Below are 15,138 nucleotides of genomic sequence, written 5' to 3'. Positions count from 1 at the left end.
CCTTTAATAACAAGAAGTTTGAGTAACTTGGGGCGCAAGTAATCAACTTAAATCATATCTATTCTACATCTGTTATACTGAGATAACAGTGGCTGTTATACTGAGATAACATTGGCAAGCCTGGCACTTTGTTTGTTTTGATTGCGAGCCTCAAGGCCTACACCTAGGGCCTTACAAAGGCACCTTTCAAATTAACTATGAACTCCTCTTGTAGTGTGCCCAAGCAGTAAAAGCCTAACTATCATACACCAAGTGCCATTCACCCCTGGGGAGTTATGCGAAGGGCCGAATCCATCTTTGCCACGAACAAGTGTGATTCACATAAAACCAAAGCCAGCCTCTGCCACCATACTCCTTCTATTCTCCATGCACCCTCCATCAACTCCATACACATAAGGCGATAAGCCTCACAATATACGAGGAATAAACAATTATGCGAAACCAGTTTACGGTCTTATGGTGGTTCGATTTATTTAATACATGTTATGGGTAAACTTTTTTCACATCATTTATGATGTATTATTAGATCAAAACGCTGTAATGGTCATAAATTTATTTTAATTTATTTTGAATAAGTTGTTCTCCAATAATAGGAAAATTAGCAACACTTTGTGACACACCCCGACCGCAGTGGAGGCATGCTAGCCGTCACGTGAGGGTGACGTGGCCAAGTGTGCAACAGAAGTGATAGTAAATGTGAATAAATAAAAACCAAAACTAAACTTATTTAACTAGAGATAATATAAGTGTGTGAACGTGATCAAGTATATGATACCCACATATCAAAGTATAGGCAACACAAAGTGTAGTCGAACTAACTAAACACTAATTATACAAACTAGGAGAGGATCCCTACAATATTTAATGGAATGTTAGAACCGTCGAGTAGTCCTCGTGAGCCACCAAAGATAAACAGCTACCTAGAACTGATAAGTAGCAGGATTGTAGCCCCTAGCTTCGCTTGTCCACGCTAGTCCTCGGGGTACGTCTCACCTTCTTCTTCTCTAGTCACCCGTCGGCCTCCGCCTTCGGCCCTCGCCGGCCGTCGTCTGCACTTGCCAGTTTCTATTGGAAGTCCAAAATCCAATGAAAAACAATCGGAAAATTCTTTGGAAAATCCGGCCAACTTTGCACTCACTTATTCTGATGTCCACTCCACTCCAAATCTACTCTAAAGTGCTAGGGAAGTTGCATAGAGACCATCCCAAACCTCAAAACCTTGTAAATCGTCTGTGATCGTGTCAGAGCTTATGGTTTTCGAGCTAAAACTCACCAAAACAGAAAACTAAGGGTATGGTGGTAATCGTGAAGTCAAGAAGAGAATGGTGATGGTTTCCAAAAGTTCGATCCGTGTGAGTTTGATGATGGTTGTGTGTGGGGTGTCTCAGGTGTACGGAGGGAGAAGAGTCGGGAATGAGAGAGAAAGGGAAGAGTGTATGCGTGTGTGCGTAAGTGATTGGGCAGAAGAAGAAAATTACATTTTCTTATTGGGATGCCGTGAGAGAGAGAGAGAGAGAGTTATATGTGTAATTGGCCCAAAGAAAAATTAAAAAAAACTACCTGATTGGGCCAAGGGAAAAACCCATCAAGTTAGTTCAAAAATTACCCGTTACGCACTTAAATAATCGTTATTTTTTCGTTACGACTGCACTTCGGTTCTAACTCGCTTCAACGCACTCATGACGTCGATTACGATTTAATTACGACAGCGAGAAAGATAATTTAAATTTGCACACATACATCCACGTCACTTAGCCAACGAGGGCATATTCGTCATTTTCACACTCGGGGAGAAAATTACATAATAAATTAGGATGGGTCACCACACTTTGTTTGCGACTCTACACTAAAGTTCGAGTTTCTCTCTCGCAATTATAAATTTTTTTTCAAAAAATAAAAAATAAAATACACTCAAAACTTGTAGTAGTCTTTTATTATCTAATAAAATTAGAATGACAAAAAAAAAAAAAAAAAGCATGGCCTACACAAGGATGATAAGCATAAATTGACAACATTGTCCAAATTTTTGTAAGTGGAGGTTGCTTTGGTGATTTCTCTTTAAACCATTACATTTTGGTTCAAACTCTTCTCCCCATTCTTAGAGTTTTTTGGTAAATTACTGCTCATATTAAAAGAAAATACATAGCCCATTCCCAATTATTGTCTTGTCAAAAGAATTTCTAATTATTTTTTTGGTGAACGTAAATTTCTAAATAAAATATCGTTCTCAGTTCTAGCAAAATTCTACATTTTCTTGTGTGACTTTGAACAAAATTTCAGAAACTATTAATTAGGCAAAGATAGTCATCTGGTGAAGCAACTACAAAACAAAAAATCATGTGACACTTAGTACTACGGTCTGATGGTATTCATCTTCACTTGAAAGAGAGGGATTTTAGATTCGAATGTCATGGATGGCGAATTCGATATTAAATTATATTGTTCATTATGTAACTTAACCGAACTTCTCATTATTTTATTATAAAAATATCGATGTGCTTGAAATGTAAAAAAAATTAAAAAAAATAAAAAAAAAGCAGAAATTGAAGAGAAAAAAAAAATAACCCCATCACCCGTCGTTGGATCTCAGTTGCTACGCGTACACGTAGGTGGGTGGTTTGCGATGCGTCGTTTTCCAAGCAAACTAGGACGCGGCACGCCGTTTGTATTGCAATCTCCACCGTATTAATTTGCGTGTCCAAACACCCCCATTTTCTCCACAATCTTCCCCCAAAAAATAGTCTTATATAGAACCTCATCAAATTCAATCCTCATCCGCAACAAATTTCAAAAACGCAGAAAAACCCACATACCCAATCGATAAATTTCCTGATTTCCCCCACAAAAATACAAAATCATGATGAAAGTTCCCATTTTTGCCCTTCTGATCTGCCTCCTCTTTGTCTTGTCGAACGGGTACGGCGGCATGGTCGGGGGAAGGAGGCAGATCGAGAACGTGAAGTCGAACAAGGAGGTTCAAGAGTTGGGGAGGTTTTCGGTGGCGGAATATAACAGCAGGCAGAAGGCAAGCCGGAAGATGGACGGCGGCGGAGAGCTTCAATTTTTAGAGGTGGTGGAGGCGCAGAGCCAGGTGGTTTCTGGCATCAAGTACTACCTCAAGGTGTCGGCCGTGAAGAATGGGGCGCACATGTTGTTCGATTCGGAGGTGGTGGTGAAGCCGTGGCTCCGTTCCAAGCAATTGCTCAACTTTGCCCCTCATGCTCCCAATTGATTGATTCGAATTCCAATTCCAATTCATAATGTTTGAATTGGGGTTTTGGGGGGTGTCTGATCTCGGATCTGTGTTTGTGTTAGCTTGTACTAGATTACTAATCTCGTTGTATCTCATGTTTTTTTTTCTTCTTTTTCTCGTGTTTTTCTTTCCCTTTTTTATTTGTGTTGGGAGGCGTGGTGTGCGAAAAGGAATGTGGGTATCAATAAATGGTAGTAATTAACTTATGCTAATACCAGTTAATGTAATGTTTGTAATTACTAGTCTTTGTTCTATCAATCTCTGCCATAGAATTGAATGCACAAATAGTATTATTAGATACAATGATGAATGTGTATCTTTTTCTTTTGTTTGAAAAATAGCTTAATTCAAATCCTCGAACATCCAAAACCTTACCCTATGCCCTATTTTAAAGTTTGAGGCGTCCGCTGCTAAGAACGTGTCCATTAGAGCACATCATAAAAGAGAGGTTAAAAATAAATGTTACATGTTAATTAATGATTAACGTAGTAATGTCATAATTTTTTTTTCTTTCACCGACCCATGTAATTTTTGTTGTAAATGATATTTAAAGGATTTATTTTTTTTTTATTAAAATAAATATGCATTAGTGGGGCTCACACAATAAAATAATTAAAAAAATTAATTGCCATTACTTTTTTCTCATATGTCAAATTTGGCAACGGAATATTCATATATCAATCCACATAGGATTGGCATATATGTGGATTGGCATACAGGTTTGAGATTTTTCCAATCTTCAAGTTTGATTGCATTACATCTCTCTCTTTCAAATGCTTTTAACTCACTTAAAAACACTAAAAAAAAAAAATGAAAAAAAATGTGTAACATATAGAACCCATACCATAACCCTCTCTCTCTCTCTCTCTCTCTCTCTCTCTCTCTCTCTCTCTTCCAATACTCAAATTGAAAACAGAGCTCCAATGTTCAAAGAACTCAGCCTTGTAGACGAATGATAGATCCGATGGTGACAACATCAATGGTGTAATCGCGAAAATTGAAGTAAAACATGCACTTGGTGTTGAAGTTGGAAGACCACGATCACATTGAGTTAGAAAATTTTGAAAATTCAACAATGACACACCTCGATCCAGAATGTCCATCTGGACTCCGAATCGATCTATGCTGCAACCAGGAAGGTGATGAAGTCATAAAGTGTGGTGATGTGGAAAATATGAGTAAATTTAAACGTAAAAGTGACTAAATGCAAGAGTGTGCATGTGAGCAGGATTGAACCCATTTCACACGTGATGTCAAAGCATAAGTAAAGTACAGTAAAGTAGAATAAGAATTATACCATCGGAAGTAGTCTCCTATACCAACTTTTTTCAGGAATCCTCGTCGACACAAGAGCTCTGCCACTATATCCTGGAGGTTCGAAAAATAAGGGTGAGTGGGCTTGAAAATAAAGTTTTGTAAAAATCTTTTCGAAAACATATAACCCCTCGCCGTAAAACAAGTATAGTTTCCAAATATATATACTAAATATAGTATGAAAACCCTTACCATAAATAGTAATATTTCATAAATACGGTACATCGCAATATTTCACATATAAAACATATATCTGGTGATCACAGTATCTCGCATAACGAACATATAATATATGGTGCTCATCAACATATACTGACATAGGAGGTCATGCAAAGATATTTTGACATGAACAAGAATGGGTGTAATAATGATTTACGCTCTAGTACTATAATCACATGAAGACTGGTGCTATGCATGTCACATACGACTCTTAATTTCCTATAGCAGTCTAAGATAAGACTGGCACATACAATGGATCCAAAGTGAGCGTATCAGTGCAATGTGAACATACACGTGAAGACTGGCCCTTGCCTGGGCGAGTACTAACATCAGTGTAGCATGCACGATGAGCCCTTAACATAAATATGATCATGCAACAGTAATTCGATAATTATAGTCAACAAAATATTGTTTATGGCCACAACTATAATTAAGGCATCCCATAATAGTGCGCATACTTGTGCACCCCATAGGATATAGGACACTTTCATAGTTATTTTGCTAATTATTATAAGCATTAGTCTAATCTGGGTGTAATGTAGAATTTTTTTTACTAAATATATATATGGAAACTAAATAAATATAATATTTAAAAGCAAAGACTCACTCACAATCATGTCGTCAGGTCGAACCCGCCTCGCGGGCATCGAAGATCCTGGCGATGCATTTCACCTAGAAACGAAACCATTTACATTAATATATAACGTACTAACGTAAATTTGCATATTTGTACAAAGTACAACTAATAAAAAAAACAATTTTAAAATGATCAAATTTTAGAAAACAGAGGGCATATTTGATTAGGCACGTCAAGAAACCTAAGAAAGGACCTTGGGTTCCTCCACGTGTTGCTGCACGCGCCACTCGATGTGGCTACCTCACGCCATTGTTCTAAAAAGTACCCTAGGCAACCGCCTAGGAGCCTTGGAACCGAGGCAATTTTGTGCAAAACGGCTAGAAAAATCAGGGTGGCTCTAGGTGGGCTAGGCGGCTGGGTGGGTTTTTTTTTTTTTTTTTTTTTTTTTTTTTTTGAAATTTGTTTAAAGTCTAGGTTCTAATTATACCTTGAAATTTTGTTAATTTTATAGAAAAGGTGTGTTGTGTATCAACTTAATTCCGGGATGCTAAAGATAAGTATCTTACATTACTAAATTTCCTTGTTTTCCTCCTATTTCCATTTTATGTTGTTTTAAATTGTGAACTTGTTGTACATGTGTCATCCTACAATACTTCTCACTATGGTTATATGGCATATATGCTTAATGCGTTTTTAAATTTTGGACTTGTTGGATACTTTTTTTGCATTATCATTCTTTTATTATCTTATTCATTGATTTCATACAAGTATAATTTTTTGTAAGTGCCAATATGCATTTAGTATATACAAGAAATTTACCTAAATCTTCCTAGGCCGCCTAGCCGCCAAGCGCAAGGCGCTAGCTCGCTGCCTGACTAGCACCTAGCATTTTTTAGAACCTAGCCCCAGGCGCCTGCGAGTACAGCAGTACTCACCATTTTCACGAAGGCTTGCAAATTGCAGGTTGTAAGGACGACTTTCAGAGCTCGTTTTGAGCTTGATTCTTCACAAAACTCTATGATTCTAAAGCCAAAATGAATTTAAAAATGTAAGGAACAAGTCCATACCACAATTGAGCCTCAACGGAGGTCAGAGACAGTCAAAAAAGAGGTTTGAAAGTCGCTGATCAGTCATCGGAAAACTAAAAGTCGCAGAGCAGAAAGAGAAGAAAGCGAGGAGAGAAGAGGATAGCAAGGGGGAGCGATGGTGGCTCTCGACGTTTGTAAAAACATAGGAGAAAAGAAACTTGTGAGGGAGTTAGTCCCCTCTAATCCTATCATTCTCAATAAGTCTGCTAGCAAGGGAGAGTCCTTGTGAGTCCCTTTTAATCTCATTAAACTTAGTCTCAGACTGTAACAAACAAAGGACTACACTACTAAGTAGTCCAGTCCAGTGAAGGCTAATGATGCCAAACAAACACCCCCTAAGAGTGTTAATAGTGCTTAAAAGCTGAGTTAGTGGTGGACATATGTCTAACTCTAAGATAAGCCACATATCGTTTTACGTGCAGAAGATTTAAATTCTAATCATGGAGGAAATAGGGACGGGTAGTTTTTTTTCCTAAAATGTCACGTGGTTGTGAATTCGCTTATTTGTTAAATTTTTATTTGAAGTCGGTTTCAACATGTAAGAAATTTGTTTTGCATGCAAGCTAGCAAAGGACCCTACACTGCCTTCGCCTCTACTACCCAATTCAAAGTAAGTGGTGAATTGTCTTGCTAGTTAGAAGCTTTTCTTACCCATTATGTCTCGGATTTAAACCTTCTTCTGTTTGTACTAAAATAGTACATGCCAATTCTCCACCTAAATGAGTGAAAAATAATAAAAGAAAATTAAACAATAAAAAAAAGAAGATTTACTAGGAGAAATAAGAGAGGTGTAGTTTGAATTATAGAACATGTGTGATTGTATAAATCCTTAGTAGATTGTGTTTAGGATTCAGACGATCTTAGGGTTTCTTACTTGTAAGACAATTAAGCCCATTATGTTTATTATAAATAAAGGCACAAAGTAGAGGAAATAAGGCACACAAAATTTCCCTCAACCTCTCTTTTCTCTTTATGCCGCTGCCCCATCTCTCTTTCTCATTCAATAAATTTATGCGACAGCACGTTGTAAAGCATGCTCCTAACGCTGCGCTAAAGAACTAAAGGTTATTTTGCTACATACTTTCACAAGATTCATCATCGCATTCCAAGTAACTTCTAAATTACAGTCTCACTGTCTATACTTTTTCAGCTTTGTTTGCATGAAGCATTCACCATGAAGCATGAACCTTAATTTTTTGTTTTTTGAGTAATATATTATACTTATATTATTTTTTGCAATTATATTATTATGATGTTGTTATAAGTGTGGTGAATTGAATATGCGTGAACAAGAAAAGAAAAAGGAAAAAAATAATTTTTTTTCAAACCCTAGCCGTGCTTGAGCCGCACCTTGAAGCTGTTATCCTTGCTACCTGAGCCACAGACTCGAGGAGCCAAGCCACTTTTAGTGAAACCCTAAGGTCCAAAGCAATGCCATTTCGAGTCGTATTCTTTACGGACATATGTGCCATTTTCTTGGCTCACCTGTAGTTAAGCTCCAACCTCCTTTCACTGGATTCTGGTGAACCCAGACCTATCTCCCACCTCTCGACCACAAATTCCTAAGATTTTCCCATGATTCTGACCAAAATCTCGTCGAATTTCAAGATTGAATTTGAATCTCAATGGTTTGGACCCTCTATCGTTGTAGCCACACTTGTTACCGTACACCTCGACTGTTCTTGAGCTTTAGAATGTCTTCGGTATTTGAGATAACCGTGGCACACTTTCAGTTACATCCCCGACCTTCTCCCTTGACCCCGACGTCGAGATTTTGCCTTCCGTCGTTTTTTTCGAGGTTCTAGTTGAACCCTGCTGACTACTATCTGAGATAACCTCCGTCATTTTGGTGCTTGTGACACCCCGCACCACCGCCTACAACAGCCCTTGCGTGGTTTCTCGTTGAAACCCTAAACCCTACTATGCTAAGCTTGGATCTCAATTAACATTGAGCACTTTTAGGTGCTAAGAGAAGTACCAGATTGGTAAAAAGCCTTAAAGAAGCCCAAGAGACTTAGATGCCCAATGGCTAGGAAACCTACAAAAAGTATGTCTAAGCACGATGAATATCAATCGACCTGGTTGGACGTTGAATATTGGTCGACTTGAGCACAGGGCAAACTAACAGCTTTATTACAAGAGTTTCAAGAGAAAGGTCCACTTAGATGTCATTTAAGCCACATATCCACTTGGGGTCAATGATGAAGACCTAGGATGGGACACAAAGTAAGTCAGAACGATGCTTGGGCAGATTGGGTTGAGAAACCGAGGCCAACCGGGGGAAAGGGCTATTTTATTTTGGGGCGACACGTATTCGATTGGACACTAATCACTTCATTGCCGAATGTTGGGTTAACAAGCAAAAAGGTGTCAACGAGCTAGTCCATGTAAAGTGGCACAATAAATGCTCACTGGGAATGACCCAGGGAAAGGGGCTCTCTAAAGACCTATACAAAGGGGTGAGAACCCCTAATATCGGGGTCGGGCAATTTTGAGATAGTGAGATTGATGTATTAGCCAAGCGTTATCTTAAGTCTTATAATCAATAGACTTTGTGGTCCTGTGACTTTCCAAGGCTGAACTAAGGCTGTTTGAATATAGTGTCCTCAGAAAAGGCAACCCAACCATATAGCGGTGAGCTAGACTTCTCTCCGGCTATAGGCACTCGGAGAACGACATCATTAGGAACACTATATTGATTTATCATCTCTTCTAGCTTAGGATGAGTCATAATACTATGAGTGTGATTATCATTATGATCCCGAACATCATAGTGGTATAGGTTGGAAGGGACGCCAACTCAGTATGTAAGGTACCGTTTGGTACGTGGGATGGGACGGAACGCACCTGTCCTATGTTTGGTGCACTAAATTCCCTAGGACGCATTGTCCTGTGGAATGAATTTTGGTTAAATTTTCGTTCCACCTTCCCCCTGGAACGAACTCGTTCCACCTTCCCCCTAGAGGGAACTCATTCCACCCCATGGACCATAAAATTATAAATTTTTAAGACAAAAATGTCCCTTGTCTTTTTCAATATTTTCACTATCTAAATCATAAAACAGACTCTAATTTTATCATCTTCTTTCCATCTTATCTCTCACAGCCTCTTTTTCTCCTAATATCCCACAACCTTCCTTTCCCGCAGCCTCAACCTCTCCCGTAGCCTCTCTTTTCTCTTCCCCATGGAGTGGGACTACAACTCTGCATCACCAGGTTCCAGGTTTGATTTCGCTCTCTGTAAATCTTTGATTTTGCTTTTCTTGTTTAGGTTTTACCTTTTCATTTTCTTGATTTTTCCTTGGAGTTCAAATCTTTTCCCCTTTTATGATTCTTGTAACATGGTAGAACATGTAAATTGCCTTAACCACATCATTATTTAAAAATCCTTGGGTAGGAGTTGAAAGGCTACCATACTCCCCTTGTTCATATAAGCCAATAATTTCATCCAGTTTAGAGCTTTAAATCTATAGTTTCTAAGTCTGTATAAATGAAGACTCATTTTTACTTGAAGTCATGAATTGCAAAGCTTGAAAAAATTGCTAAAAAAATTTAAAATGGCCAAGAAAGCCAGTTGCAACAGCTACCATTTTGCTCTGTTCTTCTTGTTCTTATTTTCTAAGACTACTTTCCTAGCCATGGCACAAAGCAATAAGACTACCCCAGTTCATGTTAGTCTGTTCTTGAATTTGATGCTTGATTATGGGTTGCGATGGTTATGATGGTCAACAAAATTAAGAACTGGGATTAGGACATGATGCTCCACTTTGTTTTGCCATTTAATCATACCTTTAAATTGAATCTTGCGTGTTTTGATGCTCGATTCATTCATGTATTGTTTTGTTGCATATGAAAGCATGGATGGATATGAGACTCATTTCATTGTTCTTATGAACATTTGGATTATAATGGCACAAGTCTATACTATGAATGCAATTGTTGAGTTACAGACAACGACAAATGAGACAAAGGGAAAGAGCTAGTGTGACATCCTACATCGCCCAGGGGAGTGATCCTTATATGTATATTCCCATCCCTACCTAGCGCGAGGTCTTTTGAGAGCTCACTGGCTTCGGGTTCCGTAGGAACTCCGAAGTTAAGCGAGAAGGGGGCTAGAGCAATCCCATGATGGGTGACCCACTGAGAAGTTGCTCGTGAGTTCCTAAAAACAAAACAGTGAGGGAATGGTAAGCCCAAAGCGGACAATATCGTGCTATGGTGGTGGAGCGGGCTCGGGAAGTGATCCACCCTGGGCCTGGGATGTGACAGCTAGTTTAGAGCAGAGCACATTTGTTAGACTTCATGTTAGGAGAAAAGAGATAAATCATGTCACACGATTGAGTGATACTAACTCTTTGAGGGAGTTGGGAATGGATAGGAATGCATTTGCAGTTTTATGTGATTTACTAAAAACTCGAGGTGGATTAGGAGATGATGGTCATGTTACAATAGAGGAGCAAGAAACTACTTTTGTTAATACATTAGCCCACCACAATAAAAATAGGATAATTCAAGTTAGATTCAATAGGTTTGTTGAAACTATTAGTCAGTATGTCCATAGAGTATTGCGTGTGTTGCTCTGTTTACAAGACATGTTGTTTGCAAAACCAAACCCTATCCTAGAAGATTGCGCAGAATCAAAATAGAGATGCTTTAAGGTAAGCATCGTAGTAAAATCATTAAATAACATAATTATTTGTATATGTGTTAGACGTATGCACACATGATCTCAAGGTCCTAAACGGTAATATAGACAAGTACTTGGTATTCTTCCTTACTTTTGTTGGCCAACAACTAAAATTTATTATTAACCAATATAGTTACATACTATTTGGTTGATTCTGGATATATGAATGGTGAAGGTTTTCTGGCACCATATAGAGGTACTAGATACCATTTGCAAGAGTGGGGAGACAATTCATGTGCACCTAGGAATCATGAAGAATATTTTAACATGAAACACTAAATGCTAAGAATGTCATTAAGAGATGTTTTGGCCTTTTCAACAGACGTTGGGCTATCTTGCGGAGTCCTTCCTATTATCCAATCAAGATTCAGGGACGAATGATCACATCATGTAGTTTACTTCATAATTTTATCAGAATGTATGATTCTGAGGAAAACACAAGGCTTGTATTTGATGAATTGCCTATAGGGGAAGATTTACCGCAAGTATCAGCCTACATTGAAACCGTTGAGTCAAGCCAAATGTGGACTCGATGGAGGGATAATCTTGCAAGAGAATATATATGATGAGTGGAGAGGAAAGAGGATTTGAAAGTTGGTTGAGATGGTAATTGTTGTAATTATTTTTATTGTTTGATGACAATTTGCTGAGATGATTGTTGTAATTATTTTTTATTGTTTGAAGACTGCTACAATGATTGTTGTAATTGTTTTTTATTGGTTGGAATGTGTTGATTGTTGTAATTATTTTTTATTGTTTGAAGACTGCTACAATGATTGTTGTAATTGTTTTTTATTGGTTGGAATGTGTTGTTTCAAAGCCTTTGATTAAGCAATCAAAATTATGATTACCATTTGGCTGGAATGTGTTGTTTGAAAGCCTTTAAATGTCTTATTCATGTAAGTATGTTAACAAATATGTGGCTGCTTATCTACTACTTAAATTAATGGCTACTTATCTACAACTTAAGTTGCATTTTGCATTTTAGATTGACACTTTGGAACAAAATCAGCTTTATTTCCGAAGTGACTCGGTGCTGCAGATTTTTTTTTTCTTCAGAAAAACAATAACATGCCTGTTTTAGACTTCAATTTTCCTATACATCCCGAACTCGAAAACCCATGAAATTTGACACAAGTTTCTTTTATATGTCTACTTTATTCTGGAAAATTTCACACTTTTTGGGTAGATGAGCTATTTTAGGTAAATGTTATGGTGCAAGTCGTTTCTTTGTATTAATTGTAGCATGTTTGCTCCACTAACAATATGTTTATTTGTGTTACCTATGTAATATATGGCTTCTTTGATAGATTATATAGCCACCTCATGCAATTGGATTGATCATGAGGAGGATGTGCTGCTTACCATCCTTGAGGAGATGGTTGGTAATGGTGTTAGGTGTGAGACCAACAATTTTAAGGCTGGCACTTTTGGAACGGTTACCGCCAAGATGTGGGAAAAGATTCCTGGCATTAATACAGAGTCGAAGCATATACAAAATAAACTGAAGCGTCTAAAAGAAAAGTATTCCTCTACATATGAGATGATGAATACCTCTGGATTTGGTTGGGACGACGAGAAAAAAATGTATTGTTGTGGATAGTGACGAAGTACTAAAGTTGTGGTGAAGGTACATTTTGTTTCTTGTTCTTTCTCAATTAGTTGCTTTGAAAATCTCAACCTTGATTTCTTTGGGTTCTTATTGTAGAAACATCTCAATGCATCTTGCAAACTAAATAAGCCATTTCCTTTGTATCCACGCTTGTGTACGGTCTTTGGGAGAGACCGAGCCATGAGTAGTATGGCTGAAACAGTAATAGATATAGTTGAAAACATAAGGTTGGAATATGAGGATTGCGAAATCTTCGAGATGCCTTAGACTTCACCTACCTCATCTCTTTCTGTTGCTACATCCAGTGCATCTTAACCTATTAGCAAGAGGGAGAGGAATAGGAATAACGGCGATGCAAATCTTGCAGCTGTTATGAATGCAGGTTGGGATAAAGCAATTACTTAAATGAAGAAGTTAGGTGAAAGTTTTACTTTCGGAGAAGCGAAACCAACTTACCTTCTGAGCTACATGCCATGGGTCTTCCATACAATCAGGTGTTAAAAGTTTCAATGAAGTTAGTGAAAGATACTGATCTGATGCATATTTGAAGTACCTTGGATGGCCCACACAAGCCAAATTTCATTAAGATGTTTATGGATGACCTCTGGGCATTTGCGGTTTTGACACACCCCGACCCGGAATATCCACTAGGACCCCAAATCGAGATGTACTGGCCAACTCCTGGAAGGTGACGAAGCCATAGCATGTGATACTGTATAAAATGTGAATAAATTAAAACCTAAAAATGCTTAAGTACACGAGTGTGCGATGAGCCGTTATGGACCCCTTTCACACGTGATACATAGCATAAGTAAAGTACAGTAAGCTAAGATAATAATTATACCATCTTAAGAGCCACCTGAACTGGGGAGTGCCACAAGTCCTCATCGATACAAAAATTTGCTATCAGAACCTGAAGGGGTGCAAAGTAGAAAGTGTGAGTGGGCAACATAAAGATTTTCAAAATCATTTCAATTATCAAAGGTAGTAACCCTTCGTTGCAAAACCTGTATGGTTTCCAGAAAATCATACTACGTATAAGCATGAAATCAAATGTATAACAATAGTAAATCCAAAAGTATACCATGACATAGCATCTCGTTAGCAACATAAATAATCATGTGTTTGATAACCCATACTAGCACACAAGTCGGAAGTCACCTATGGTGACATGTATGATTGCACCCATATCTCCTCAATCAATGCTAGCAAATAGCTCAATAACATGCTAGCCAATAGCTCATCAACATGCTAGCCAATAAGTCAATAACATGCTAGCCAATAGCTCAATAGCATGCTAACTCAATAACATGCTAGCCAATAAGCTCAATAACATGCTAGCCAATAGCTCATCAACATGCTAGCGAATAGTTCAATAACATACTAGCCAATAAGCTTAATAACATGCTAGCCAATAAGCTCAATAACATGCTAGCCAATAGGTCAATAACATGCTAGCCAATAGCTCATCAATATGCTAGCCAATAAGCTCAACAACATGCTAGCCAATAACTCATCAACAACATGCTAGCCAATAACTCATCAATATGCTAGCCAATAAGCTCAATAACATGCTAGCCAATAGCTCATCAATATGCTAGCCAATAGCTCATCAATATGCTAGACAATTGCTTATCAATAAGCTAGCCAATAAGCTCAATAACATGCTAGCCAATAGCTCATCAATATGCTAGCCAATTGCTTATCAATAAGCTAGCCAGAATAAGCTCAATAACATGCTAGCATATAGCTCATCAATATGCTAGCCAATAAGCCCAATAACATGATAGCCAATAGCTCATCAATATGCTAGCCAATAAGCTCAATAACATGCTAGCCAACAACTCATCAATATGTATACCTGCACATGAGTCGGAACCACCTAAAGTGGTCTGTACGGCAGGCTGGGTGTAAATAAGTATGCTCAAGTGCTACGATCACGTGAAGGTTGTGCGACGAATCGCAGGTCACCTACGAGTCGGAACCACCTAATGTGGTTTGTACGATAGGCTGGTACCAAATTTGGATCCAAGGTGAGCGTGTGGTGCAGGAGGTGAACGATCACATGAAGACTAGGCCTTGTCTTTGGGCGAGAGCACTAACACCAGGGTGCAGGTTGATGAGCTCTAGCCACATCTCAACACAACATGTACAATCCATAGGCAACCAATAGGACAAAGTTGGAGTTGCCTAGAACATCAATATAGTCATACCATAACTCAATGATTTCCGCTAATACCATAAACTCACCTGAACTTGCCTGGGTGACATGCGTTCACCTTTGCCCTTCAAAGCATTTACAATAATTATGTGCAAGTAATATACATATGGATATATTATGATGCAATCTAATACTCAACCATGTCATAGCATTTTAATTATATACATA

General features: G+C 38.2%; 1 pseudogene; it reads left to right on the top strand.

The window, feature by feature from the left end:
• The first annotated feature begins 2,720 nt into the window (after positions 1 to 2,720).
• LOC137735933 (cysteine proteinase inhibitor B pseudogene) lies at positions 2,721 to 3,556 on the top strand (annotated as a pseudogene).
• Positions 3,557 to 15,138: the final 11,582 nt, after the last annotated feature.

This window comes from Pyrus communis, chromosome 13 (assembly GCF_041283825.1).
Source record: "Pyrus communis isolate YQ-2024b chromosome 13, ASM4128382v1, whole genome shotgun sequence".
NCBI classification, from domain to species: domain Eukaryota; kingdom Viridiplantae; phylum Streptophyta; class Magnoliopsida; order Rosales; family Rosaceae; genus Pyrus; species Pyrus communis.
The sequence above is the reverse complement of the archived record's forward strand: the minus strand, read 5'-3'. Positions and strand labels throughout refer to the sequence as shown.